Source organism: Perognathus longimembris, chromosome 18 (assembly GCF_023159225.1).
Source record: "Perognathus longimembris pacificus isolate PPM17 chromosome 18, ASM2315922v1, whole genome shotgun sequence".
In the NCBI taxonomy this organism is placed as follows: Eukaryota; Metazoa; Chordata; class Mammalia; order Rodentia; family Heteromyidae; genus Perognathus; species Perognathus longimembris.
The window spans coordinates 41,447,179-41,474,210 of record NC_063178.1 but is presented as its reverse complement, the minus strand read 5'-3'; the positions used below and the strand labels follow the sequence as shown (position 1 = coordinate 41,474,210).

The following is a 27,032-nucleotide window of genomic DNA, read 5'->3' as shown; positions in this document are numbered from 1 at the left end:
CTCCCTCCTCCTCCTTCCTCCTTCCTCCCTCCTCCTCCTTCCTCCTCCCTCCTTCCTCCTCCCTCCTCCTCCTCCCTCTCCCTTCCTCCTTCCTCCCTCCTTCCTCCCTCCTCCTCCTTCTTCCCTCCTCCTCCCTCCCTCCTCCCTTCTTCCTCCTCCCTCCTCCTCCTTCCTCCTCCTCCTTCTCCTCCTCCTCCTTTCTCCCTCCTCCTTCCTCCTTCCTCTTCCTCCCTCCTCCTCCCTCCTCCCTCCTTCCTCCTCCCTCCTTCTTCCTCCTTCCTCCTCCCTCCCTCTTCCTCCCTCCTCCTCCTTCTTCCCTCATTCCTTCTTCTTCCTTCCTCCTCCTTCCTCCCTCCTCCTTCTTCCTCCTTCCTCTCCTCCTCCTTCCTCCTTCCTCCTCCTCCTCCTTCCTCTTCCTCCTCCTCTTCCTCCTCCCTCCCCCTTCCTCCTTCCTCCCTCCTCCTCCTTCCTCCTCCTCTTCCTCCTCCCCCTCCTTCCTCCTTCCTCCTCCCCCTCCTCCTTCTCCTCCCCCTCCAGTAATGGCTGGCTCCCTGGCATAGAGTACACTGGTTCCCAGGAGCCATTGCCCCTGCAATGAGTTTGATCCCCACTGAATCCCCCCTCCTTTCCCCACCACCTCCTGCTTCTAGAAATATAAGCCACAGCTTTTGCCTTCCAGAATTTTTTCTTTTTCTTTTAATTTTTATTGTTATTATGGAGGTGATGTACAGAGGGGTTACAGGCTCATATCAGATCTTTTTATAAGACCACACGGGTGAGAGAGATCAGATTCGCTCCCCAGCACCATTCCCAGTAAAAATGTTAAAAAATATAGGACAAATACATAGCTTGTAATCTTGGCAAAATAAGTGGTTGAGTTTATTTCTCTTAAGGGACATCTGTCGTGTTTGAAGACAAAACTTGCCTTTAGACTGAGTAGTACTTAGATGACCACTCTTAAAAGTTGAATCGGGAGCACGCAGTGGTGTATGGCCGTAATCTAGCCAGTCAGGAAGCAGAGATCAGGAGGATCGTACTTCTAGACCAGCCCATACCTAAAGGCAGTAAAATGCCATCTTAACAAGTAAGCAAGATATAGCGGTTCCCGTCCATAATCTAAGCAACAAGTAAGCGAGATATAGTGGTTCCCATCTGTAACCTAAGCAGCATGGGAAGCTTGGTGGTCCTGGAAGCCCAGTTTGTGCTTTCACAATGAAACACGCCCACAGCTGGCCTGGCGAAGGAGGGTTCTGCCTGCCTGCCATGGTTTTCTGGGTCCTTGGGTGGAGCCAGCACGGAGCTGACCCCCCAGCAGGCTGGAGGAGTGGCGGGGCGGCTGGGGACAGGGTTGGAGCTCTTTGGATTGAGGGCTGATGTCTGCTTGTGGCAGCCACTTTGTCAACATGTGCCCTTCGGTTACTTGGGTAATTCTGAGCTGTAATTCCCTTTTTATCATCGTAACACATGGTGCCCACTCCTCTGCGGCTGCTGTCCTGTGACCCCGCTGGGCGCATGGGGGCTCAAAGCCCGCCCACTCCTTCCCCGTCAGAGCACCGCCCAACTAATTCTCTCCACAGACTTTGGTCAATCAAAAAGAAATGAAGAGATTTGTGAGCACACCTGGGCGGAGAAGGAAGATCAGGAGCTCGGGGAGACACAGGGAGACCTGGCAGCGCTGCGGTCCTCTGAGCTGCTCTCTACCGTGACGTGCACAGCCTCCCCAGTGAGACAAGGTCCCCTCGCCTCTCTCCCTCTGTCCCGCACCCGGCTCCTCCTCTGGCGTTTGAGACTCGCTCTCTCTTGCGCAGCAACCAGGAAGAGCGTCTGGGTTGGGCCAGCGTGACAACAGTCAGTGTGACAACTGTTGCTCCTCTGCTGAGTGGGAGGAGAGGAACAGCTCCCTGGAGGCCTGCTGAGGACAGGAGAGGAGAGGGCCGGGCTGGGCGGGGGTGGAGAGGAGGGGGCGGCCTGGTGAAGGGATCACTCAGCCTGCGACTTCCTGCAAGCGTGTCCCATGTTCCTAATGCATGTGCTGCTTTCCTCATGCCTGGAGAGCCTGGTGGAGACTCCGCCCTCCAGGGACCCCCCTCGGGTATCAGCGCCCGCCGGGCTCTGCCTCTGCCATCCCTCCAGGACTCAGTCCTGCTCTGTTGATCGCATCCTGTACACGGGTCATTTAGGGTGCTTTGAACTTAGTCCTGGTGAGTTCTCTATCCCCTGGCTTTTCCATCTCTTTCCCTGTAGCCACCGGCCATCATGGCGGCCGGTTTGATGAGCTCCTACTTCAGCCAGCCACGTGAACTGGATGGGGGATCTGATTGCCTGACATCAAACGTGGGTGCTTCCAGCCCCCAAACAGCTTCCTTACCTGGACAAGGAAAGTTTGGGGAAGTAGATAGGGGCTTTGGAGAGTGCCCAGCAGGCAGCGGGCATTCCTCCACTGTCAGCTGTGGGCGTTGGGCTCTGCACACCGGGACTGAGTCACAGGGGCCCAGTATTGGTAACTGGATGCTCAGAGTCTGAATGCATGGAGCCAAGATCCATTTCTTTCTTCCATGTGCAGAACTTCTATTGGCGGAGGGAGAGAGGCCATGTTCATGTAAATGAACAGCTCTGGCCAGACGCTGGCCCCAAACCTTCGAAGTCATTACAGAGGAATAATTTACTTCTCCTCTTTGCCTCACAGATGAAATAAAACAAGCCTGTTTATAATCCAGCCACTGGGTTAAATCAACAATGGACTCCAACAGGAACAGGGCTCTTCCTTTGCTCCCTGGCCTCTCAGCGGAGGCCTGGGGTTTTCTTCTGCTAGAGAGGGATTTGTGGCTGTCACTGAGAACAATGGGCAGCCAAAGAGATGATGAATTAGACTTTGTGTCCAGGCCACCACGCAGTAAGGAGATAGTGGACACACACAGACACTCCAGCACAAGGGACGCGGCTGCAGAGTCATGTCTGTCACGTGCGCAGCGACGGCCATTTTCTTCCGAGATGAGGGATGCGGATTGGAGTTCTCTGTGGCCAGGTAGAGGATTTCCCCATGGGATGGTGCGTGAACCCTGCTCTCCCCTCCCATCCTTCCCATCCCAGGCTGGGCCACCCCAGGCACACTGCCCTGGCTGGGGCAAGCATGCTCTTGGCTGGAAGCCGCTCCTGTAGAGATCCGTCCTAGAGAAGTGTACACAGACGCATGCTGCTCTCGGTGATGGATTGAAGCTGGGACCATCACTGCGGACAAAGGCAAGCAATTCACGGCGGCGTAGCTAAGCTTGAATGTGGGAAACTTCTTGAGAGGAAGGAGGAGTGCCTTACATGCAGCTGTAGGAAGAGCTGTCCACACCGTGCTTCCGAATGACATTGCAAACCCATGAAAAAAGTGGATTAACCCTACTGACATTATTTAGACAGCAATCTATATGTGAATCTAGAAGACTACTGATCCTCAAGAAAGCTGGGGGGATAAAGAGAGAGAGAGAGAGAGAGAGAGAGAGAGAGAGAGAGAGAGAGAGAGAGAGAGAGTCAGAACCCGGGGCGCATTTTTAAAGCATATCGGTTGATTGGTAGTCCGAGGGGCTATGGTGGGTACTTGTGAACACCTCTGCTTCTTCACGGTGACTCTGCAGTTCTTCCCTAAGAGAAAGCAGTAATTGCCACAGCATCGTTTTCACACGTGTGTGAGTGTCGGCGAACATGGGGGTGGGCTGGGCCTCAGAAAGCCAGCTGCTGCTGCCGAGTTGTTCCACTCTTCCCGGTGAGGGCCACCTGCCTGGCTCAGGGCTGCAGTTGGCAGCTGGAGCAGATGGCCAGGGGCCCTCCCAGTGGCGCCAGGCGCCCTCTGACTTCTCTGCTGCTAGGTGACCCTGCCTGCTCCTGCTGCTGCCTTGCATCTAGCCTAGTCTATGCTTCGGAAGTAAGAGGCAATGACTTATTCGCTGAAGCGTGGACTCCAAGTCTCTGACAAAGTGCCCGGTCCTCTTCCAGCCCGAGTGAAAACCCGGATCATTCTGTGAGCCCGCTGCAGGGTGAATTCCCCGGTCATTCTGTGAGCCCGCAGCTGGGCGAAGTCTCCAAGGTCATTCTGTGAGCCCGCTGCTGGGCAAAGTCTCCCAGGTCATTCTGTGAGCCCGCTGCTGGTGAATTCCCAGGTCATTCTGTGAGCCCGCTGCTGGGGTCAGTGGCCTGTGCCTAAGGCCAATAGAGGGATTTCAGAGCAAGGAAGTCTAGGCCTTGAGTTGATGCGATCTGGAGGGGGTGCTTACCCCAGCTCTGCTTTCTCGTGGGCCTCGTGGCTCCTGCTCCGAGGGCTTCTTCGGATTGTTTTTCCATGGCAGGAAAGTGAGGACCTACAGTAGAGAATCTACAGTAGAGAACCTTCTTATATGCTTTCTCCAGGCGGCAGCCATTCCAAAAGAAATTCTTCCCCTCACAGTTGAGACCATCCACCGAGCCCGCCCTTGGCCTTCTGGAAGAGCACGCGCGTCCCCAGTCCCCCCGGATCCCACCGCACAGGCCTCCTCCCGATCTCTAGCAAAGAGAGAGCTCAGCCTGGGAACCTGCACAAACACTCTCTGTCAGGAAAGGCGCCTTTCTCTCCTGCTGGAGAGCTGCCCTTCGGCCCGATTGCTTACACAGCACCACATGGCAAGGCCAGAGACTCTGGAGGTGAAGAATAGACCCTCCGGGGTGAGAATGAGCTGTACTGTACCAGACCAACTGGGAGAAAAGAAGGCTCTGGTCTAATGTCAACCACTACCGATTTACACGTCAAGTGCCTTTCTGATGACCCCAGGGAAGGAATCCTGAGTCTCAGAAGTCCTGTGGGACAGACAATTTGCTCTGGAAACAATGGACACATCACATCGATTGTCACAACAAAAGTCACACAAATGCCAACTGAGAAAGGCGCTGGATCTCCAGGCTTCCGCCTCTTGTTTTGCCACACGTTTGTAGCTCATGGTGACAGCTGAGGGCCACAGTTCCCCAGGGCCTTCATGTTCACATTGGGTGGCTGGGGGGGGAGGGGAAGTTCACCTGCTGATCCATCCAGGCTCACCACTGCCTGTATGCTTCTATCTCCTCAGCTCTGACTCTGGGTGAGGTACATTGTCCCCCCCCCCCACCAGAATGGGACGAAGGCCCCAGGCCAGCCTTGAAGGCCTCGGAGAGAATGTGGGGCCAGCTCGCTTAGCAAAATGGATGTGTTCCGAAGAAAGCAGTGAAGGAAGGCATGAGAAGATTCTGGAGCAAATTTACCCAAACCAGTGTCTGCGGCCCATGGCCTGGTATGGTTCTTGGCGGCGAGCGAGAGGCTGGGATGTGGATGTGCGGAATGCAGCCATTAGAACAGTAAACCTCCTTCCCTTCCTTCTCTGTTCTCAGTGGTGCTGGAGGTTTGAACCCAGAGCATCATGCTTCCTAAGCCATGCTGATCCTCGGGGCCACGCCTCCAGCCCTGGTTCTCACGGGTTACTCCCTCCCCATCGGGGTGCACACACCTGAGCTGTGATCTGCCTGCACCCACTTCCTGCCATGCTGGGATTACAGGCATCACCACAGTGCCTGCCTTCCTTGCCGTGGACACAGAGTCTCATGGACTTTCTCTTCTGCCTTGGCCGGTGTGGCACTGCTGTCTTCCGACTTACCACCTCTCACGTCTCCAGGCACGGCAGATTCACACCACGGTGCCCAGCTATGGCATGGGGAGGAGCCTGCCGGGCCAGCCAGCAGGGAAACGGGAATCCTGACTGAGGGGCGGCGAGGATTAAGGAAAAGGAAAAATAAGGCAAGAGAAAAAAGACAAGAGACAAAGATGGGGTACGGGAGGTCTGCAACCGCAAGGTTGAACCTCAAGACTACAGCAACAGTTTATTCTCACTCCCAGCTTATATGCAGTTTTGGAACCAGGGAATAGCATAGGATTGTTAAAATTCCAGAACATAAAGAGGCTTTGAATTTTGCAACATTTGATTACAGTAGATGTAGGACAAGGTTGATTAACATAGGAATGTACTCCAGCGGACATAGCAAGGTGGGGACATAGCAAAGCAATTCCGGATAGTGGCTGTGAACAATTGTCCTTTCCTTTAGCATCACAGTAAACACCGGACAAGGTTGATTAACATAGGAATCTACTCCAGTGGACATAGCAAGGTGGAGACATAGCAAAGCAATTCCGGATAGTGGCTGTGAACAATTGTCCTTGCCTTTAGCATATCCTGGCGGTAAGAGCACAGCCAGAGGTGATAATGAACCTAGGTGCAGGTTTGGCTCCCGACATCTTGGCGACATCGGCACAGCCAGAGGTCAGGATGAGCTTAGCTGCTAGCTCGGCTCCCGACAGAGGAGTCTCACCAACTTTCCTTCCTGGGCTGGCCTTGAACCGCAATGCTCCAGTTCTTGGCCCCCCAAGTAGCTTGGGTTACAGGTGTGAGCCACTGGCACCTGACCCATAGAGTCTATTTGAACAAGTAGGTGTATACTCCAGTGATGAAGGAGTGATAAGATAAAGAAAATCCAGCTATGTAGCCCTTTATCACTCACAAGCACGAGTTCTGTGAACATCCGCAGGACACATGGTTGCTCGGCAGAACCCTGGGTTTTCTCACTCCGGTTCAGCACTCTACCCTGAGGGCCGGAGGCCACTGGACCACCTGATGGGCTCATCCTCGTGTGTGCAAATCATCCTTAACTGAGGCAGCACGATGGGGGTGGTGATCACCTGTCGGTTGGGCTGAGAAGACCTGAGGTCCTGGGAAGCACGCGGGCTGGCGGCGGAGCTCTCCTGGAATGGGAGTGCGTCCTTCCGGTGAGCAGGCCTGTGAGTAGTCATGTGGACACTGGGTTGTCGCAGGTGCAATTGCTTAGCACAAGGCTGTGCCAGAGCTAGACGAGGGCCAGAGTGGCCCACGTGCTGTGTGGACAGGGGTTTGGGGTGAGGGCTCTGCAGTCACGCCCCCCCAAGGACCCTGGGGCCTGAGGCAGCACTGATCCCTGTTGCAAGTGGACCCCACTTCCTGGAAAAGGACAGGAGCGGGCTGTGAGCGCCCAACGCCGCTCCCGCCCTAATTCTCTGCACAGAGAACAGAGCTTGCTTCCCTGCCCCTTGCGGCCCGGGTCTGGGGAAAGAAAAGGTAAAATGAGTGTGCAACAGTTTCCCTGCTCCATAAATAAAAGTGACAGTTCGCAGTGACCTAGAAAAGTGGGTTTCAAGGCCAACTCTCTCCCACCTTGATGTGTTAATGGGGTTGGCAGTTGGGGCTACGCTGTAATGGAAACCAGAGGCAAGCGAGCTCCTGCAGGTAAAGGCTGCAATGGTAGCCCCTAGTCACCCCATCTCCACGCATCACCTCCATCATCAGCAAACGCCAATGTCAGCTGACCGGTAATTACTGCTGCTCTTAATTGCTTCCATTAAAGCCGGCTCCGGTCAAATACCTACAGCCCTGTACCAACCCTCGCCTCTGCCAACACGTTTCCTGGGCTGCAGTGCACTCTGGTCTTGGCGTGCTGCTTCCTGTGTGAGTGCGGGGTCTGCTCTGACCTGTTACACTCTGCAGAGCTCCCCTCTGCTCAGAGGCAGCCCAGGCCGACTGACTCAGTTGTTTCTTGCCTGTCTCTCTCCTGCTCAGCGCCAGGATCAGCAGAAGATGGGCGCTCTGTGCAGGGTTCTTGCGCACACTTAACCAGAGGGGGAGAGCCATGGACCAGGCCCCGTTCCCAGAGGTGTGGGGGAACCATGGGTGAGTGGGGAAGTCTGGTGTCTGTGCATCGAATCCACGCTCCTCATTAGAAAGGCCTCTAGGGATTAGATGACAACCCTCGGTGACCAACCTCTCCCCAATCACTGACCCTCGGTGACTGCCCCCTCCCCCATCACTGACCCTCAGTGATCACCACCTCCCCCATCACTGATCAGTGGTGACCGCCACCTCCCCCATCACTGACCCTAGGTGACCACCCCCTTACCCATCACTGACCCTCGGTGACCAACCCCTCCCCCATCACTGACCCTCGGTGCCCAACCCCGTTCCGCAACACTGACACTCGGTGACCGCCCCCTCCCCCATCACTGACCCTCGGAGACCACCCCCCTCCCCCATCACTGACCCTCGGAGACCACCCCACCATCACTGACCCTCGGTGACCACCCCCTCCCCCTTCACTGACTCTCGGTGCCTGCCCCACTCCCCCATCACTGACCCTTGGTGCCCACCCCCCTTCCCCAACACTGACCCTTGGTGACCACCCCCCACCCTTATCACTGACCCTCTGTGACTGATCCCTCCCCCATCACTGACCCTCGGAAACCGCCCCCCCATCACTGATCCTTGGTGACCAACCCCTCCACCATCACTGACCCTCGGTGACCGCCCCCCTCACCCATCACTGACCCTTGGTGAATGATCCCTCTCCCATCACTGACCCTTGGTGACCAATCCCTCCCCCATCACTGACCCTCGGTGCCCGCCCCCCCTACCTCATCACTGACCCTCGGTGCCCACCCCCCTTCCCCAACACTGACCCTTGGTGAAAACCCCCTCCCCCATCACTGACCCTCGGTGACCACATCCCTCCCTCATCACTGACCCTCGGTGCCCACCACCCTCCCATATCACTGACCCTTGGTGACCACCCCTCCCCATCACTGACCCTAGATAACCACCCCCTCCCCCATCACTGACCCTCAGAGACTGCCCCCTCCCCCATCACTGACCCTCGGTGACCGCCCCCCTCCCCCATCACTGACCCTCGGTAACCGCCATCTCCCCCATCACTGACCCTCGGTGCCCACCCCCCTTCCCCAACACTGACCCTCGGTGAAAACCCCCTCCCCCATCACTGACCCTCGGTGACCACCCCCCTCCCGCATCAATGACCCTCGGTTACCAACCCCTCCCCAATCACTGACCCTCGGTGACCACCCCCCTCCCCCATCACTGACCCTCGGTGCCTGCCCCACTCCCCCATCACTGACCCTCGGTGCCCAACCCCCTTCCCCATCACTGACCCTCGGTGCCCAACCCCCTTCCCCAACACTGACCCTCGGTGACCGCCCCTCCCCCATCACTGACCCTCGGTGACCACCCCTTCCCCATCACTGACCCTCGGTGACCACCCCACCCCCAGCACTGACCCTCGGTGACCGCCCCTCCCCCATCACTGACCCTCGGTGACCGCCCCCTCCCCCATCACTGAACCTTGGTGACCGTGCCCCTCCCCCGTCACTGACCCTCGGTGATTGCCCCCTCCCCCATCACTGACCCTCGGTGACCGTGCCCCTCCCCCATCACTGACCCTCGGTGACTGCCCCCTCCCCCATCACTGGCCCTCGTTGCCCACCCCCCTCCCCCATCACTTACCCTCAGTGACCTCCCCCCTCCCCCATCACTGACCCTTGGTGACTGCCCCCTCCCCCGTCACTGATCCTCGGTGACTGCCCCCCTCCCCCATCACCGTCCCCCGCCGCCACCGTGACCTCCGTTCCCAGGGGGTTGTGTTCATGCCGGGCTTTCTCATGGTTTTCTGTCTTCCTCCTTGCCCTCTCCGGCTCATTCTCCACCTGCAGAGGACTGTGCTCCTGTTTAAATGTGTATTCCTCAGAACAAGCCGTAAGTACCTCAGCAGTTTATTTCCAGTTAGTATTTGGTTCTCTGGATGGGCCATGGCTGTGGGAACTCTGGCTGCATACATGAATACTCTCCATCTTTTCTATCCTGACCTCCCATCCCTAGGCACCAGAAACAGCTCCATTTCATTATGCTATAGGGCATCTATTCTAGAGTAATTTTCTGCCTGCTACTAGGAGAGAACTTGAGGTAATCTCTTCTCTTTATTTCAGCACCACTCTATCTCTGCAGCCCAGTTCTCATTGCAAAGGCTGAAGTGCTGTTATTATTTAAAAACCTGAGTCAGTAGCATGTGTTCTCTACTAAAAGGCTTCAAACACAATCCTTCCCCACAAACAAACAGTCTGAGAATATTTATTTGCTAACACTTATATTGTGAGGATATTGATAAAAATTCTTATTGTAGTCTGCTGGCTCATGACTGTAATTCTAACTACTCAGGAGGGTGATCTCTGAGGATTGGGATTTGAAGACAGCTCAAGCATAAAGATCTGTGAGATCTTCATCTCCAATTAAGCACCCATACCTGGGAGGAAAACTCTAGATAAAGGGATAGAGTAATAGCCTTGAGAAAATAAGCTCAAAGATAGTATCTTGGCTCTGATTTCAAGTGGTAGAACTCTCTCTCTCTCTCTCTCTGTCTCTTTTACCGTAGAAAAGTACTCTCAAATTAAGAACTGTGGAATTATTTCATGTCAGATAAGTGGTACAATACAGACGTAAGCAGGCATTATAAAAGATCCCTTAAAAGGGAATTTTATCTGCCCACAGTGAGTTCTGATTTACTCACACACATGAAAAACCTTGGCAGAGGGTCTCAGAAATGGCTATGCAAAGAAAAGTAAAGAAATAGTTGTATGAGTTATGCTTAAAAGCTTTAAATCTGATGTTTCCTGTACCTGCCACACTATGTTAGAATGTGTCCTTCAAACATATTCTCCTGCAATTTCTCAAACTGTACTACATTGATATTTCTTGAACTCTAACTCTGTGCTAACAGATCTACATTTTAAAGAGAATACGGTTTTAATTTTTGATAAGCTGCTGAATTTTAAAGAGTTTTTGGGGGCCACCAAATATTTTGGATCATGCAGAGAATATATATTGTACTGAAGTAATTTTGTATTTACATTTGTATGATGTGACATAATTAATGTGAATGTTATTCACTGCTTGACTATGTTAATAAACTTGTTTAACTATAAAAAATAAAAAAGAAATTAAAAAAAGAAAAATGTCTATAGGGAACTTCAAGATATTCTAGCAGCATATTCCTTACCTGTCACAAGAGAAAATGTCATTGCCTCCATTATTTTAATTCTTTTTCAAGTGCTTGTGTGACAAGTACATCCTGAGGTAGCTGCCCACAGTTTGGAGCTGAGATGGTTGGGATACAATTATTCCAATCCTTGCTGTAGAAGGTATATGTCCTTATCTCATATGTCACTGGTATTTCTGCTTATCTTTCTTTTGTGCTTGTCCCAGAACCCCAGGACCTGGGCACTTGACCCTGAGATTTTGTTTTTTTCTCAAGGCTAGTGCTCTACCACTTGAGCCACAGCTCTACATCTGGCATTTTGTGGTTGTTAAACGGGGATTAATAGTCTCACAGACATCCCTGCCCTAGGTGGGTTCAAAACAAGATCCTCAGATCACCATTTCCTGAGTATGTAAGACTACAGGCATGAATCACCTGTGCCTGGGGTAGTGTATTTGACTTAACTTACTATCTACCCTTGTTTTGCTGAGTCTCCTTCTCTTGCTTTCCCAAAATATGTTTGTGTCTTTTTGTTAATGTACTAAGATAGATGCATTAAGTATTACAGTTACAGCTGGTGGTTGTTCTTAGCAATCTACAGATATGTAGAGAAATATGGTCTGGGTATTAAGAATTATGGCATGGTATTGAAAACAAATAGCGGTATTTATTCATGACATCTTTCTTGTAACAGTGAGCCACTGCTATTAGACATTATTAGGTTAAATATTTGACTCAATTCTCTATCCACTGATGTTCCAACAATGTTCCTTTACTTTTATACAAGCTGGTATTTGTGCCAACTATCTGGTTCATTTTGTAGTTCTCCATTCCATGTCATGTACTTTAATTATAGTCACCGTCTCCATGCATAACCATTTTATACCTAATCCTACATTCCTTTTACTCTCCCATGACTCTAATTTTCACTGTTCCTTTTCAGCTTTCTTAGGTTGTTAGCATTACAGGTATGAGTCATTAGTGCTGAGCTTGCTTTATACTTTTTTTTTTTTTGGCCAGTCCTGGGCCCTGGACTCAGGGCCTGAGCACTGTCGCTGGCTTCTTCCAGCTCAAGGCTAGCACTCTGCCACCTGAGCCACAGCGCCCCTTCTGCCCATTTTCTGTATATGTGGTGCTGGGGAATCGAACCCAGGGCCTCATGTATATGAAGCAGGCACTCTTGCCACTAGGCCATATCCCCAGCCCTTGCTTTATACTCTTGATTGGCCTTTTCTCCCAAGTGTAGTGCTCTACCACTTGAGCCACACCCCCACTTCTGGCTTTAGGTTGGTTAACTGGGAATAACAATGACAATATGCTTTTCTCCTCCAGCTGGCTTTGTCTCTGATTGATCACTGGTGTCAATACAGGTAATTTTAATCATGTGGGGTATCCCTACTTTTTAATTATTATATACCATCATCCACACTGCAATTCTTTTGAATTTTTTTTCTGAATAATTACATATTTATTTTCAAAGTGATGTACAGATGAGTTATGTTTCATATGTAAGGCAATGGGTACATTTCTTGTACAATTTGTGACCTCCTCACTCATTTCCCCCTTCCCTTCCCTTTACCTCCATGAGTTGTTCAGTTGATTTACACCAAATGGTTTTGTAAGTATTTCTTTTGGAATCCTTTGTCTTTTTATCCTTTGTCTTTCGATTTTGATATTCCCTTTCACTTCCCTAGTTCTAATACCAGTATACACAGTATCCAAGGCACTCACATGAGATACAGTGATAGTGCAGTGACAACCACAGGCAGGAGATACAAGACAATCATCACTAACAAAAAAAAAGCTATGGTTTCACATGGCATATTGAAAGTAATTACAACAGTGATATAAAACACCTTTCCATAACATGGAGTTCATTTCATTTAACATCCTCTTATGTTTTCATAATTTTTATTTTGTTTTAGAATTACTACAAATTATATTTTGAGGAGGTGCCATTGTGATATTTACATACGTGCATGTAGTACACTTGGAACAAATTTGCCTCCATCTTATTATATTTACTACTACGAAAATTAAGTAGTGAACTTCAGGATATGCTGTGTTTCAGAACATTCACATGTAGACTGGTTAGTTTGTTTTATACTGAGGTAGATTTAGGTATAAATGAATACCTATTAATATATATGAAGAGACATCTCTAAAATGAATAGCCTCTCCCTGCCGGGCCAGGCGGCAGGGAAACAGGAATCCTGACTGAGGGGTGGCGGGGATAAGGAAAAGGAAAAATAAGGCAAGAGAAAAAAGACAAGAGACAAAGATGGGGTACGGGAGGTCTGCAGCCGTAAGGTTGAACCTCAAGACTACAGCAACAGTTTATTCTCACTCCCAGCTTATATGCAGTTTTGGAACCAGGGAATAGCATAGGATTGTTAAAATTCCAGAACATAAAGAGGCTTTGAAGTTTGCAACATTTGATTACAGTAGACACAGGACAAGGTTGATTAACATAGGAATGTACTCCAGCGGACATAGCAAGGTGGGGACATAGCAAAGCAATTCCGGATAGTGGCTGTGAACAATTGTCCTTTCCTTTAGCATCACAGTAAACACCGGACAAGGTTGATTAACATAGGAATCTACTCCAGTGGACATAGCAAGGTGGAGACATAGCAAAGCAATTCCGGATAGTGGCTGTGAACAATTGTCCTTGCCTTTGGCATATCCTGGCGGTAAGAGCACAGCCAGAGGTGATAATGAACCTAGGTGCAGGTTTGGCTCCCGACATCTTGGAGACATTGGCACAGCCAGAGGTCAGGATGAGCTTAGCTGCTAGCTCGGCTCCCGACAGTTCCCCTGTCTTTTTATTAAAAGAAGCGAACCCGCCTGTCTTAGGTGGGGTGGGTACCCCAGCCTGCCTTACCCGTCTTAGGGAACAACTTCAGAGCAGTGCTGAAGGCCCTGTCTTAGGTCGGTCTAGGCTGGCACTGCCTCATACCCGTCTCTGGCTGCGGTTCCTCTCGGGGGAAATTCATTTACTTGGAGCTTGACCTTATGCAGCTGGCTGGCTAAACTCATGAAAGAGTTTTGCAACATGCGTACAATACATAGGCAAGCCATCAGCAAAATTACCCCGGGGCCGAGCAATGTCATTAGCAGCCCCTTAATGTTAGTTAAGGAAGGGACATACTGTTGAAGTTGTTCAAACAGTTCTTTGGCTGTTTCTGCCACTTTCGAGTCCAAAGGTGGAGCTTGTTCTAGTCCAGCTATTTGTCTATGGAGTTGAAAGAGATCTAAGGACAAGTTATTATGGTGCCAAATGCCATTTAGATGTGCTACAACTTGTTCCCCAGGAAAGCTCGACCCATTATACTTATGGAGGGTCACACAAATAAAGTCAAACCCAGCATGACAGCACACCCGTTGCAAAGTTTGTAAGGCACGAATTTGTTCTCCCAGTGACAACACAGATTCATACAATGCTTCTAACTTTTATTCTACCTTATCATCAATCCTGCCTTGAAAGTGCAGGGCTTGCGTGGTATTATGAGCAAGCTGATTAACATAGTGAGCTGTCTGCACATTTTGTGTTAAAGCCACAGTAGCCACTGCAGCAGAGGCAGCTAAGGAAATAAAGGCTAAAATTCCTGCTATTAATAGCCCTACAAATCATCTAGGGCGCATAAGTTCTTTTAAATGTTTTAACACTTGAATACCTGTTTCTTCATACCAAGCTTCAGATAAGTTTACAGGAAGCATAACAAATGGTGGTTGCATAATAATAATTACAGAATCAGTAAGACCACTATACAAGCAATTTGTAAAAGAACACTTAGTGCAGGTAACAATGAAATACATGGCTCCTAGAGAAATATTAAAAGGTCCATACATAATAGCATAAGGGGGTGTTACACAACTCATAATATTTTTTAAAGAAGTAGAAGTGGGCCAGGAGATATTGTTCAGGGCAGCCGCTAACATCCAGACATGGCGTTGAAGGCGTCCATTCATCCACCACAGACCTGGGTTGAACCTGTTGGTGAGATTAGCTCCAGACCAGTCCATCAGCTGAGAATTAGTTCCTGAAATATTGGTTATAAAAGGGTAATCATGTCTACACTTTACAGGGTGCAGTTCTCCCGTGGATTCTACAATTTGAGAGGAGTTGATGCAGTGAGGTATCATGAAGGACGAGGTAGAATTGGCATGTACAGGAAACCCAGTAGGCAATGAAGTCATTTGTATATTATATACTTGACTATTATCAGGAATCTAAATTCTATGATTTATGGATTTCATTACAGTACAGCCTGGAATATAACTGTTGGAGTCACTTGTAAAGCATAAAGGGCTTCCAATGCCAGAAGCTACAAAATCTCCCATCTTAACGTGCTGGACAAAAGGGTCTGGAGCTGTACCATATGCTGATCTGTTGACATGGACGAACACCTCAGCAGGTCACAGGGTACACAATCGGTGGATCTGGCACGTAAGCCCAGTGGGTCAGCGCTTGTGCCGTTCTGATGAGTTTCCATAATCTGAACACAACGCTCAGGAAGCCAGCGGGCATCATTTTCATCCTGTCAAAAAACACAGACATGTCCTCGACCCCATGTCAGTACCGGATCGGGCCTGTGCCAAGCACTTGTTAAAGGATCTTTCCACTTAACTTGGGCAAAAGCTCTTTGCTCTCTCTTTTCCCAGAACCGCTGTGCTGCAGAGTGGCCATGGCAGTCCAAATTTAAAAAATTTAGTATGAATAAAGTATGAGAAAGTATATTAACAGGAGAGAAGGGGTATAGTTCCCCCCCTTTTAATTTAGAAATTTGGTGTTTTAACAAACCGTTGGCCCGTTCGACAATTCCTTGACCATGCGGAATATAGGGGATTCCTGTAGAGTGAACAATTTTGTAAGATTTGCAAAAAGTTTGAAAAGCTCATCCAACATATCCCGGACCATTATCAGTTTTAATTTGTTTAGGAAGTCCCATAGTAGCAAAGCAGCGTAAGGCATGGGAGATACAATGTTTGCCAGCTTCCCTGCTAAGAGGAGTAGCCATAATAAAATTAGAGTAAGTGTCTATTGTAACATGGACAAAGCGGAGCCGCCCAAAAGAGGGGATGTGGGTAACATCCATTTGCCAAACATGGTTGGCCACTAAGCCTCGAGGGTTAATGCCATTGGAGGGCACAGGCAGGAATGTAGCACAGTTGGGACAAGTTTTTACAATTTGACGAGCTGCCTCATGAGTAATATGAAATTACTGACGTGAGGCACGACTGTTTTGATGGTGGGCAGCATGTGATTGCTTTGCCAAGTCAATTTGAGAAAGAAAAATTTGGGTAGCCTCATCCGTAATAGCATTGCCCGCACTTAATGGTCCAGGAAGCTTAGTATGAGCACATATGAATCCAAAAAAGCACGGACAGGTGCGAGAGCGAAGAAGAAGTTGTATCTGGCAAAAAAGAGTTTGGATAGTGGAATTAGCTGTACCAAGAAAAGGGACAGTTTCAATGACCTGAAGGGCTCGAATAACATAATGACCATCTGAATATAAATTAAAGGCTTTAGTAGGTAAAAGAGTAAGGGCCTCTAAAACTGCTTGAAGTTCAACTTCCTGGGCAGAAGACAGCCCAGTGTCCCAAGATCTAGTTTGACCATCAATAGTAAGAGCTGCTGTTCCATTAGAGGATCAGTCTGTAAACACCAAGGCAGCCATAGAGAGAGGAGATAGAGATACAATCTGAGGAAATATAAAGGTGTAAGAAGAGTCGAAATGAAGTAACTTGTTGGAGGGATAATGATGTGAAATTGTGCCCACAAAATTGGCCCAAGCAATGGCCCAGGAATCACAATGAATATAAAGCCATTCTTGCTGCTGCAAAGTATAGGGGATATAAATAACCTGTGGATCTCGTCCAAGATACTTACAAGATTCCACACGGCACATATGGAGTAAGGTGGCTTGTTGGGGTTTTTTTCTCTGACCCGGCCCGGATGCTTATTTCTTTCTCTCTTTTTACCCTCCATATCACCCTCTCCTCTAACCCTCGGCCTGCAGGTATGTTAGAGTGAGACGTAGGGGTCACTCCGGCCTGGCGGGCACGCGATCTACGTGGTAATGTGGCCGCTATCCTTCCCTGGGATCTAGCGTACATAGACCACGGAGTTGGCTTCTGAGAGCGAACTAACTTTATTGAGAGAAGGACAAGGGGAGATGATTCCGAAGGAAGGGGATTGACCAGGATTCCGATAGGCCAAAAGTTGTCACCTGACCCCCAAGGGGCTGTCGTCACTCTGAGCGCGCCGAACCAGGGCGGGGCTGGTAGGCCCCGGGCTGGCTGCCGGCTGAGTCGGGGGGCTATTTGCCCAACCGGTTTCTCCGGATTCCAATGTAGAGAGGGTGGAAGGGCCGCATTCCCCAGCTGGGGGAGGTGCCTCAAGCCCCTTCCGTCCAGGGGGGAAGATGGACCCCAACAGTGGCTACCAATTCATAATAAGGAGTTAACACTTTTGAAGGAGTAGCAGGCAAGGAAAGCCACAAAAGTGGGTCGCTTCTGCCAGAGGACCGCTGTTGGAGAATGAGGTGTAGTTAAAATATAAGCTTCCCAAGGGGCTGAGTAATCAATATAATTTACATGTTGGGAAGAAATGGCAGAATTTACTATGCTCAAGGCTTCTGCCGCTTCAGTTGTCATTTCTCTGGGAGATGTAGGGTCAGGGTCCCCCTTTAATAGATCAAACAAGGGTTTAATTCAGCTGTGGACAATTTAAGATAAGGGCGAAGCCAATTAATATCTCCCAGAAAATTTTGAAAATCATGCAAAGTACGTAAATGAGAAGTCTTAACCTGTAATTTCTGGCTAGTAAAATAATAAGGACCCAAAATATGACCAAGAGGGATTTTTATTTTTCTCTGCCTGGGCTGGCTTTGAACTATCCAAAGAGTCTTAGCCATAAAAGCCCTTTTTATTTCCAATTAAACCAATAGGAGAACAAAAGGAGTAGAGTTTACCTGTAAGTTGCTAAGAATTGACCACCAAGTAGTTGCCAGAGTTTTGCTGTAACACTTAAAGAACGGCAGACTGAATGGGGTCCAAGTGTCATTAAATCTAGTCATATTATTTAACCTTACCTTACTGGCACGTGAAAGAGAAAACAAATGAATAACAATAAAAGTCTCAGCTTCAGTGGATCTGAAGTGGCTGTCTCTTCCATCCCAAATTAGCAGGCCAGCAGGAGAGATGGTTTGCATCTGGATAATTCTTTAATAGAGTTCCCTGGGTAGGCTGTCACATTTCCTGCTTAATTTCATCTGCCTGGGCGCTCATAGAAGTTAGGTAAGTCCTGCAAAATATTCCAAATATATATGATTGGGCTCAAACTTGAGCAGCTTTCCTGAAACAATTTAGACTTGATGAGCAACCAGCTGAGCTGAACTAGAGATCAGTTGTCTCCAAACACCCACAATTGCTGATCTCCTTGACCTAGCCCAGTGGATTTATGGAAAATGTAAGCTCCAGTCTAATGGTCACTCACCCTGGTTGGGGATTCAAATCTGTCCTGGTGGATGGAAATAGAGCGCTGGGTCAGAAGAAGTTACCTCGGTGGTGGTAGCATTTCCCTAGCCTCAGGTCCCTTCCCCCGCTAGCAGCCTGCACCTAGGAGAGCTGTAAGTCTGCCAGGACTCCCTTTAAAGGAGTTTGTTGTTCTGGATGAAGCTGTGATAATAGAGCTATAACTGATTTTAACATATTTTCAACATAGGTCAATCTATCTTTAGTAGGCTCATTGCTTAATTTCTCCTCAGTGTCTGAGCCATCTGAGTCTTCCTTACTATCTAGCCTAGTGGGTTCAGGTCTTGTTAATTTTCTCAGTTCTTCCCAGGCAGCAGCATATGCTCCCGGAGCTGGGCAACACTCATCAGGTCCCTGTTCAGTTTCTCCAATCGACTGATCAAATTTAATCTGTTCATGTCTAAGATCTAAGCAATCCTGGACCAGATACCAAAGAATAATAGCATCCACTGAGGTTTTCTCAGGGCCAGTTGCATCATAATGTTCCCTCTTTTTTTTTTTTTTTAGCAAGTTTCTAAGTTATTGGTTCCTTCCTCCAGGAACTGGGGGCATGCTTCCTCAATAAAGTAAAAGAAACGTTCTAAGTTACATTGGCCAACTTTCACTGCCTGGGCATTAAGCATGCCTTTGGGGGCCTGCATGTATAGTATGCAGCCTATACTTTATCCCATAATTTATTACTCCCGACAATACACTCTCGTCCCACTCTCCTTCCCAAGTATTCGGACGTTCTTACCTGAGCGGGGGTCCTCCGCCGTCGATCCCAGGCCTTCAAGTCCCTGTTCCAGGCGCCAAACCTGCCGAGCCCGCCGGCAGGGAAACAGGAATCCTGACTGAGGGGCGGTGGGGATAAGGAAAAGGAAAAATAAGGCAAGAGAAAAAAGACAAGAGACAAAGATGGGGTACGGGAGGTCTGCAGCCGTAAGGTTGAACCTCAAGACTACAGCAACAGTTTATTCTCACTCCCAGCTTATATGCAGTTTTGGAACCAGAGAATAGCATAGGATTGTTAAAATTCCAGAACATAAAGAGGCTTTGAAGTTTGCAACATTTGATTACAGTAGACACAGGACAAGGTTGATTAACATAGGAATGTACTCCAGGGGACATAGCAAGGTGGGGACATAGCAAAGCAATTCCGGATAGTGGCTGTGAACAATTGTCCTTTCCTTTAGCATCACAGTAAACACCGGACAAGGTTGATTAACATAGGAATCTACTCCAGCGGACATAGCAAGGTGGAGACATAGCAAAGCAATTCCGGATAGTGGCTGTGAACCATTGTCCTTGCCTTTAGCATATCCTGGCGGTAAGAGCACAGCCAGAGGTGATAATGAACCTAGGTGCAGGTTTGGCTCCCGACATCTTGGAGCCATCGGCACAGCCAGAGGTCAGGATGAGCTTAGCTGCTAGCTCAGCTCCCGACACTCTCCTTCTCATTGCATTTATGTGAAGAACTTTACAAAAAGAGGCAAGGAATGAAAATGTACACTCATCCTTTCTCCATTGGAACCTTTATGGTAATAATCTTTAGGCTCTCTTCTTGCAACACTTTTAAAAAATCTGGATGTTGCAAGTATTTCAGTTATAATTAGTTAATATATCTGACATATCTGCTTCTTGATGTCTACTACAGGGAAACAGCATTTAAATACTATATTTCTAGTATGATTGTCCAGCTCAGATCATATCTGTTGAGGTTTTACATACTTGATGTCATCATAATGTAGACTGAATCACTCAAAACACAGGATTTTTCCCACAGCTGGAGCTAGTTACAACAAGATAAGGCAATAAAATATTTGGTGTCTCGTGAAAGCCTATCCTTATGTAAAGGACAAGAGATTTTTGCTGAGGTGCACGTGGTAAAGGAGAGTAAGGGTGATCTCTTTCAGCTGAAGTAAATTTCGGGATCTCATTCATGTCCTTATCTAAGCATAAGACACTACACTCACATTCATCACAATAGGGGGTATTGGTTTAACATACTCATTGGAAATGAAGCAAGCATTCAATCCATCGAAGTAATAAGCTCTGAAATAGTCCTCGTAAATTTCAATGCTCATTTCCCAGGTTTACCTTCAAGAATTACCAATTTGTTTTGGCCTTGACTTTTGCTGTTGAAGAGATCAACAGAAACCCTGCACTTTTACATAACGTGACTCTGGGGTTTGATATCTCTAATGTTCAATTTGAAGCTTGGAAAACATTCAAAAATCCTTTCTTGAGCCTCTTTGGGAAATATAACATTCCAAACTACTCTTGTATGAGAGGCAGCAAGTCTATAGCAGTCCTTACAGGACCATCAGATTAACATCTGCCCAAATGGGGACATTACTGGACCTCTACAGGTTTCCACAGGTGAATATGGGAAGAGTAGAGATATATATTTTAAAGCTCATTTGATTCCATTACAGGTGTTAGAACTGAATGGAGTGAAGAGACTGGATTTATGAACCTATGAAATTTTGAGATACCCAAACGTAGGAATTCAAGATAATGGGAAATGTAGTCCCATTGTTCAGCAAAGATGATGGGAAAGTTAAAATAGATTAATGAATTATTTGAAGTTTTAAACCTTATCAATTTTAATTACTTTATTTATTATCAAAGTGATTTACAGAGGACTTACAGTTTCATATGTCATAAGTCTCCTGAGTAGCTAGGATTACAGTTGTAACACACACACAGACACACACACACACACAGACACACACTCAGTTACAAGATACGTTGAATGAAATAAGTCAGCCTCAGAAAGAGAAAGGTGCCATGTGGTTTCTTATATGTGAAAGTAAAACCTAAAACATGAACTACAAAATAAATATGGACCACATCAATACACATTAATATGCATATAAACAAAGCTTATACACATAGAACACATTGGCTTGGAACTCCTTGTTATATCCTCCCTCAACTAACAGAATAAAAATGAATGCAAGAAAAATGGAGAATATATTGTCTGAGGTGTGTGGATATTAAGGGAATATGCAAAGGGGCAAAGAAATAGAGAATACATGTTTGGAAAAATAAAACAATAAACTGGGAATGTGTAGGATTGATATAGATGGGGAAAGCGGATTGGAATAGTGACAAAGATCAAGATGCATTGTATACACAAATTTAAATGTAGTGAACTATTAACATTACTTCATAGGGCTGGAAATGAGGCTTAGTGGTAGAGTGCTTGCCTAGCATGCATGAAGCCTTGGGTTTGATTCCTCTGCACCACATACACAGAGAAAGCCAGAAGTGACACTGTGGCTTAAATGACAGAGCGCTAGCCTTGAGAACAAAGAAGCCAGGGACACTGCACAGGCCCTGAGTTCAAGCCAAAGGAATAATAAAAAAAATGAATTATTTTCTATTGCTGGGGGCTGGTGCCTGTAATCCTAACTACTCAGGAAGCTGAGATCTGAGGATTGTGGTTCAAACCAGCCAGGGCAGGAAAGTCCATGAGATTCTTCAATTAACCACCAGAAAACAAGAAGTGGCACTGAGGCTAAAGTAGTAAAGTGCTAGCTTTGAGCACCTAGGCCCAAAGTTGAAGCCCCATGACTGACCACAAATAATTTTTTTTTATGAAATATTAAAAGAAAAACATACTTCCCATCTACTTCAACTTGTTATATACTGCACATCATGATTGAAACTGTGATGGATAGTAATATCCTCATTCATGGAACATCCGATTTTCTTTCCCTTTAGATTACCTTTGGGCCTTTTGATCGTGCCGTGAGTGATCATAACAAGTTTCCTGATTTCTATCAGTTGGCCCCAAAGGACACACCAATAGCCACTGCCATGGTTTCCTTACTGCTTCACTTCAGCTGGAACTGGGTGGGACTGTTAACACCACAAGATTAGAATGGTTTGTGGATTCTTCCTGAATTGAAAGAAGAGATGGTCAAGAACAGAGTCTGTATAGCCTTTGAGCTAGCATTCTCACACTATTCTGTGTCATTTAAATTCCTGGCACTTTCTAACCCAATTAATAAATCTTCAGCAAATGTCCTCATCATATATGGTGATTATGAATCCCTACTCTGTTGAGCAGTATTTCATAAAAGGCAAAGTTTTTATCATAAACTCACAGTGGGAGTTAACCACAAGGAGGAGATATTTCATGCTAGGCTCACTACATGTCCCTCTCATTTTCTCACACCATCACCCATATGTTTCTGGATTCACAGATTTTGTCAAGTCAATTAACCCTTCCGAATACACAGAAGACTTTTTCCTTGCTTGGCTGTGGTTTCTCTCTTTTAATTGCTCAGATTCTGAGTCTGACTGTGTCATGTGGGAGAACTGTCCTCATGATGCCTCTTGGGATTGGTTGTCTGGGAATGTTTTTGACATGTCCATATCTGCAGACAGTTACAATATACACAAAGCTGTGTATGCTGTGGCCAAGGCTCTCCATGAGATGCTTCTTTATCAAACAGAAGTACAAACAATGGGAAACAGAAAGGAGAAAAGGCCTTCCCCTGCACAGGTAAGACCTCTGTTTCAGGTGGAACATACAGTGAACAAAGTCTCTTCTTAGATGGTTTTTTTACTATGTAAAATTTAATATTTCAGTTATTTTCCCCAAACCCAAGAAATTATAATTGTTTAAATGCCCGTGAGGCACTCTAGACATGTGTTCATATGCTCTTCAGGAAAAACAGGCCAGTACCAAGGACACAATTAATTGTATATTTTATAAATTCTTTCATTTACAAGGGACCTCAACATATTCATAGCTGATGTTCTGAAAACTGTACGTGCAATTTTTTCCCATATATTTCTTTTTATTCTGCTAGTTCTGGGGCTTGAACTAGGGGCCTGGGCACTGTCCCTGAGCTCCTTGTGCTTAAGGCTAGCACTCTACCACTTGAGCCACAGTGCCACTTTCAGCCTTTTCTGTTTATGTGATACTGAGGATTAAGCTATATTCCCAGCCCCTCCCTATGAATTTCATACATAAAAGCAACGGATGACCTGCTGAAGGAAATTAAATGTATTTTCATAAGTGACATAGTTTAGGTATTAGTATTAAGTGACATACTTTAGGTATTAATCATGAAAGAAACACACACTGGAGACATTCATAATATACTAGCTTGGGTCAAACTGTAGCTAGGCAAGTGAGAACGTCTCATTCATGAAAATTTACATGGAATTGGCTTCTCTTGAATTCCGTATCAGAAGTTAAAGGCAATCAGAAGCTTTTCTTAGGTCAAGTTTTTTATCTTAACTCTGGAATAAACTTCAGCGTAAGATGATGAATCTCTTTTAGCTGCATGGCTTTCTGAAGAACATCCAATTTCACAATCCTGCTGGAGATCAAGTGATTCAGGATGAGAAAAGAAAGTTGGAAGCATAGTATGACATTGTGAACATTTGGACTTTTCCAGAAGGTCTTGAACTTAAATTGAAAGTCGGAATGTTTTCTCCATATGCGCATCAACTGTCTTTATCTGAAGATATGGTAGACTGGGCCATAGGAACCACAGAGGTGGGTTGGGTTCAACTGTAATGATTTTAAAGACATATAAGTAAGCCAAATTCACCCTTGAAATGTATATGTGGTTGAATGCCAGCAATTTAGTCCTGAAATATAACCTACTCAGGTGGCTTTGATCTGGATATCATGATTTGAAGTCAGTTCAATCATGAACACCTGTTGAGACTCTTTTGTTCATTTAACCACCAAAAAAGCAAAGTGGATACTGGTAGCTCATCCCTGTAATCATTTGTCCTCAGGAGACTGAAATCCTCAGATCTAAGATTATATAAGTCAGTTTAAGCCTGACCTGACAGGAAAATCTGTGAGACTCATATCAAGGGACTACCTATAAGCTTGGGTTATGATGTGGATCAAGCCCTAACACTGTGTAAACATCCTGTTTTGAAGCTGTAGGATAAGTATCAAAATTTAAAAAGAAATTAATAGTCCCTAATGTTCATTTGCAATATTGGCCTGAAATATGAATTGTATATTTCTTAGCAGTTTTCTAACACTTTGACAAAGTGCCTGAGTAATTACATGGCTGAAAGCTTTATTTTCCTCGCTTCTGTGGAGTTTCGTTCATTGGCTTGCTACTTAGGTATTCCTTTCATCAAAGTGTGAAAATCATTTAAAGAGTTTGTGTGATAGGATTCTCACTTCATGGCTACTGGAAAGGTAAGAGGAAAATATGATGGGTATGGGGTTCTCCTAACTCTACAAAAGGGAAATCGTGGCATTATTTACAGCATAATTTTAAAGCTTCAAACAGGATTATTCCTCCTTGCTCTTCACAATTTCACAGATGAATATTAGAGAACATCAATTCAATGAAGCTCCATAGTGATGGCCAATAAAATTTACTTTCTCTCCATTAATCTCTAATATTTTGAAGGTTTCACACTTCTCTGTAGCTCAACAGACTAGAGATCAAGGCTATAGCTCACAAGCCATTTGGGATCACATGATAAGCAATCTATAGCAGCATTCAGTTTTCTGACTGGATTTATGTGCATCAAAATACTATGCTTAATAATCCAATTCTTTAAAATAATGAACATCTTGGAATGTTAGGTCAAAGTCTGCACAGTTACTGATACCTATCAGATTTTCCACAGCCTCCTCACTCTGTCTGCAGTGAGAGTTGTGGTCCTGGATTAAGGAAATCCCCACAGGAGGGAAAGGCTGCCTGTTGCTTTGATTACACTCCCTGCTCAGAAGATGACATTGCTAATGAGACAGGTCAGTTCATGTCTGAGGGAGACATCCAAAATCTCTCCTGGAGTGTGCTGCAATATATGCAAGCAAATGAAAAAGTCCTGCATTACGATTGCACAATCTACTTCTTGCTTCCTTCACTTAGCCATCTAGTTGCAACAAGGATGATAAACCTTCTTAAAAAAAAAAAAAAAAAACAGGTAAGCATGGGCTCTGAATTACGAATAGGATTAAATTTTTTCTTCTCGTATGAAATTTTATTCAACTTCTCAGTTATGTAATTTAATTGCTATTGTATAAAGTGCAAAGCCTTATTAATTACAAGGTCTTCATGTTTCTCAAAAGTACCTTTAAAGGAAATGCAATGAAAATACCAACTTGTGCATCTTTGTTTCCTATGCCTGTTCTTGCAAAAGAGCAAGTGCTAAGAGGTGTCTTTGGGTTTAGGAGGAGTAACAAATAATTTGCATAGCATGATTTTTTATAGCTTCAAACAGTAATTTTATTTTCTGTCCTCCACCACTTTACAGAAGCAGGAAGAGACAAATACAAAATGTTAGGAAAAGGTCACAGTACTCTTATTTATATTGCAAAGAGATATTCAGGGAAGGACAAACTTTACTATCCATGATTTTGAAAGAGGTATTTCAGTTGTCAAATCAGGCTCAGTATTTTCGTGGCATCTTGAAAAGGTGCTGAGGACAATTGTGAAGATTTTAGGATGGCAAGAAATACCATCTGTGATATTCACTGAACAAAAAATATTCCAATCAGACTGAAAAAAGAAAATGTGGGCGGGAGTGTGAGAACATGATAAAGACATAGAAATAATATTCAACATGTCTGGTTACACTTGGTAATATTTACTTCATGCTAGTAAGTATTGGCATGTTGGAATTATCTCTGTAGGGGAATTTCCTAATTTCCTTTTATGTTCTGAGAAGGGACTAACAGTTATTTGATTTCCTCACCAGATATGGAGCAGTGTGTGAAGTGTCCAGACCATCAGTATGCCAACACACAGAGAAACCAGTGCCTCCCAAGAGGTAAAAGTTTCCAAGCTCATGGAGAGCCCTTGGGTATGGCCTTGGCCTGCATGGCTCTTGGTTTATCTACATTCACAGCACTTGTTCTTGGGATCTTTATGAAATATCACAACACCCCCAATGTCAAGGCTAATAACCAGGCTCTCAGCTACATCCTGCTCATCTCCCTCATCTTCTGCTTTCTCTGTTCCTTGCTCTTTATTGGCCAACCCAACACAGTCACCTGCATTCTACAGCAAACCACATTTGGAGTTGCATTCACTGTAGCTGTTTCCGCTGTTTTGGCCAAAACAGTAACTGTGGTTCTGGCCTTCAAGGTCACTTCTTCAGGGAGAAAAATAAGGTGGCTGCTGGTATCAGGGGCTCCTAACTTCATCATTCTCATCTGCACCCTGATCCAGGTGACTCTCTGTGGAATCTGGCTGGGAACCTCTCCTCCCTTCATTGACACTGATGCCCACTTTGAACATGGCCTCATCATCATCCTGTGTAACAGTGGCTCCCTCACTGCTTTCTACTGTGTCTTGGGGTACCTGGTTTTCCTGGCCCTGACCAGTTTCACTGTGGCTTTCCTGGCCAGGAACCTGCCTGACACCTTCAATGAAGCCAAGTTCCTCACCTTCAGCATGCTGGTGTTCTGCAGTGTGTGGCTCACCTTCCTGCCTGTCTACCACAGTGCCAAGGGGAAGGTCATGGTGGCTGTTGAGGTCTTCTCCATCTTGGCCTCTAGTGCAGGGCTCCTGGGCTGCATCTTTTCCCCCAAGTGCTACATCATCTTGTTAAGGCCAGATAGAAATGTTCTGCATGGCTTCCGGGGCAAAACACATACTGGGAGAAATAAGTGTTCTTAA

At 46.6% G+C, this 27,032-nt stretch overlaps 1 pseudogene; it reads left to right on the top strand.

Annotated features, from left to right (window-relative positions):
* The first annotated feature begins 3,690 nt into the window (after window positions 1–3,690).
* On the top strand, window positions 3,691–27,032 carry LOC125366978 (annotated as a pseudogene).